Here is a 3,749-nt window from a genome sequence, read left to right on the forward strand (position 1 = left end):
GAGGCTAAGAATATTGGCCTGGTTGGTAAGGCTTGATCCAGGAATACTCTAATTCTCAATATGATATTCAATAGTGAAAATGTATGCAATCACTTCAATGGTGGTTTTATTACTTTGGTTGACTTTTTTGCAATGTCTTTCTGTTAAGAGTCTTTGGAATGAACTCCGTGTACAAATAGCTTTACAAAAAGGTGCATATGTCGTTCATAATCTAGATGAAGAAGGTGAAAAACAAATTGAATCATAAATTGGAGTAAAGTCAGAGTTTTGCCATCTATTAACTAATCCTTCAAGATTGTTATTGTATATTGTATAATATGTAATTAATTTTACATTCCGTTTTTACGGTTAATAACTTAACGGAACACAATTGTCTCGTACCTAGATTGCACATGTATAAATAAGTAATTTTATCATTAATATGACGTTATTTCATTGTGGAGTTTATTTGGACTTGTACAGTGGTATCAGAGCCCTGGTTGAACTGTTCCTAAACTCCATGTATTTGAAGTCTATAGCGTAAAGGAAACACAAAGCGTGAAGACTGTGAAGATAGAGTGCAGTAGAACGTTAATTCAATGGAACAATGCAGTGGGATGCCCAAACTATTGACTCCTTGTAAGTTTCATATCTTTTAGTCATAATGAAAGACGATAGGAGAAATTGAGTTGAGTGGCATAAAAAAAATTGAACATATCCTTAGAAGTTAGAATACAAATGTCTAATACTGAGTCTAGTACCAATAATTGTTGGATTGTTTGCTAAAAATCCAAGTTCCATGCATCTAAGGACGACTTGTTATTTTAATTTTGGGAGGCTTTATTTTCATTTACTGCATCAAACAAGAGTTTACTTACAGTGAAATTTCTGAAAGATAATATTTTCATTTACGGCAGTAAACAAAAGTTTAATCACAGTAAAATTTATGAAGGATAGTATTTGCATTTACCGCAGTAAACAAGAGTTTAATGACAGTAAAATTTCTAAAGGATAGTATTTATATAGTGATCCGGACTTAAACAGGAACGCCACAAATTACAGAGATAACCATAAACACAGATATGCAGCGGAAATAATACTTCATTTCATTAATGTAAAATGCTGAAATATGCTTACAAACAGTAATGGAAATAAACCAGCTAGGGCGATGGTAGCTTATCTCTGAGAAGAGATGTGGTGGCTACATGCCTCTGAACTGTCTTACAATGAGGCTCGAAGGCCTATTTATTATTGAGAAACCATGGAAAACCCTTCAAATTCCAAAACCTAACCCTAGAAGATCAAACGCCAAACAGTGGGCCCCATTTGGGTAAATTGGTACATCAACTTCCTAGGGTCGTAACTTTGGCATACAATCTCTGTTTGACGCGTACAATAGCTCGTTAGAAAAATCTATCCCAACACTACCACTTTGGGAAGGGAAACATCGGTCCATGGACCCATACCCATGTTGCCCTCAGATTTCCCAAAAAACGTCATTTAGGGCCTCAAAACGGGTTGGAAGTTCAGGACCCAAAAAACTGCTAAAAATAGTAAGTTGTGCTACAATTAAGGAAACTGAAAATGCTGAGAGAAACAATGGTGGGGGTCCAGGTGGACTTGGCAGGTGGCCACCAAGATCCACCTGGATCATTCCTCCCCCCTTAGGAAGCAATGGTCCCCATTGCATTGAGTTCCTCCATGAGATGAGGAAACTTTTGCTGAACTTGGTCTTTGGTGAGCCACTTGCCCTGGTGAAGGAGTTGGCATGCTTTGACAACTCGATACAGTTGGATATTTTGTTGGCGAGTGTTCTTAATTTGTGTGTCCATGCTTCGATCAGTTGCAGCTTGTTCCATGCAATCTGGATTTAATTCTGTGGGTGTGAGTTGTTCTCCAATGTCGGATGTGTCTAGCAATGGTGGAAAGTATGGCCGAAGGTGGTCCACATTGAACACTGGGTGCAAGCCAAGGAATGGGGGAATGCTGAGCTCAAGTGTATTGTCTCCCACAACCTTAGTAATGGTGTAAGGACCATATCGAAGTGGTCTCAGTTTCTGATAGGCTCCAGTAAGGCATTCCTTTTGCAAATGCAACCAGACTTTGTCGCCCACCTGAAACTTGTGTGGCACCCGATGTTGATCATGTCGCTGCTTGTACTTGGCATTTGATTTCTCCAGAATATCATGGACCTGCTGGAAAATATGTTGGATGTGCTCAATGAATCTGGTTGCCTTATCTGTTTTGGACTGGACATGAGCCGAATCTATGTGAGTAGCTGCAAGTGGCATGGCCACATCAATGGGGCATAGTGGCTGGAATCCCAAGCCCACCTGAAAAGGGCTGTGGCCAATCGAGCTGTGAAGAGCTCGGTTGTAGCTGTGCTAAACATAGGGGAGACTCTCGTCCCATGTGCGTGGATGCTTTGAGTTGTACATGCACAGAATGTGCATAATCATCCTATTGACAACCTCTGTCTGGCCATCAGTTTGAGGATGGAAGGTTGTGGACTTAGTGAGTTTGGTGTCCAGCATTGACCAGAGACTGGACCAAAATGTACTGAGGAACCGACTATCCCGATCTGAGATGATAGATTGTGGGATCCCAAAGTGCACCCACACTCGTTCAAAGAAGAGTTTAGCAGTGGCTTTTGCTGTGATATTCTTCTTGCAGGCCACCATAATGGCCATCTTCGAGAACCTGTCGAAGACCACAAAAACAGAGTCATTTCCATGCTTAGTGGAAGGAAGGCCTGACATGTAATCCATGGAGATGGATTCCCAAGGTTGACTAGGGGTAGGCAACAGGGCATAGAGGCCTTGCTTCTTGATGGTCGGTTTGGCAATGGCACAGGAAGTACATGATCTGATGTACTTCCCAACATCCTGTTGAAGATTCGGCCAGTAGAAATACTTCTGCAGTACTGTCACCGTTTTCTCGACCCCGAAATGCCCAGCGGCCCGACTGTAGTGTGCTTCCCAAATCATCTTGGCACGCTCGCTTGAAGGAACACAAAGGTGACCCAGGTGGCATAACAGGGCACCTTGGAGGTGAAAATATGGAACATGCCGATCCTCCAAGAGTGTTTGGTATGTGTGGCCGAATTCTGGGTCACTTTTGTAGAGAAGTGGCCAATCAGAAGTCTCGTGCCCACAAGAGTTGAGCACGGTGGTTAACGCCATGATCGGTGGTCGACTGAGGCAATCTGCAACATTATTGGTGCTGCCCTTCTTATATTTGATATTCAATTGGCACTGTTGTAGGTATGTAGACCACTTTTGATGGTGATCATTCTGCAATTTCCCTTGGGTTTGTATGAATTGCAAGGGTCGGTGGTCTGTGTGGATGACTGTTTCCTTCCCCAAAATGTAATGCTTCCGTTGCCGGCAGGCCTGCACAATGGAATACATCTCTTTATCATAAGTGGGATACTTCTGGACTGTGTCTGAAAGTGTTTCACTGTGATATGCCACTGGATGCCCGTGTTGAGTAAGGACTGCCCCAATAGCATAGTCAGAGGCATCTGTCTTGACCTCAAATGGTTGTTGTAAATCTGGTAACGCGAGCACTGGTGTTGTGCAGAGGCGATCTTTCAACTCTATGAATGCCTTCTGTTGAGATTCAGACCAAAAGAATTTTGCTTTCGCTCCTCCCTTGGTGACTTGACTCAAGGGCCAAGTGATATGAGAAAACCCCAACACAAACCTGCGGTAGAAGTTGGCAAGACCTAGAAAGCTGCGGAGCTATGTCAGAGTGGTTGGAGATGGCCA

The sequence above is a fragment of the Pinus tabuliformis genome, chromosome J (assembly GCF_031772625.1).
Source record: "Pinus tabuliformis cultivar Carrire ecotype Pingquan chromosome J, CPIR1, whole genome shotgun sequence".
Lineage (NCBI taxonomy): Eukaryota > Viridiplantae > Streptophyta > Pinopsida > Pinales > Pinaceae > Pinus > Pinus tabuliformis.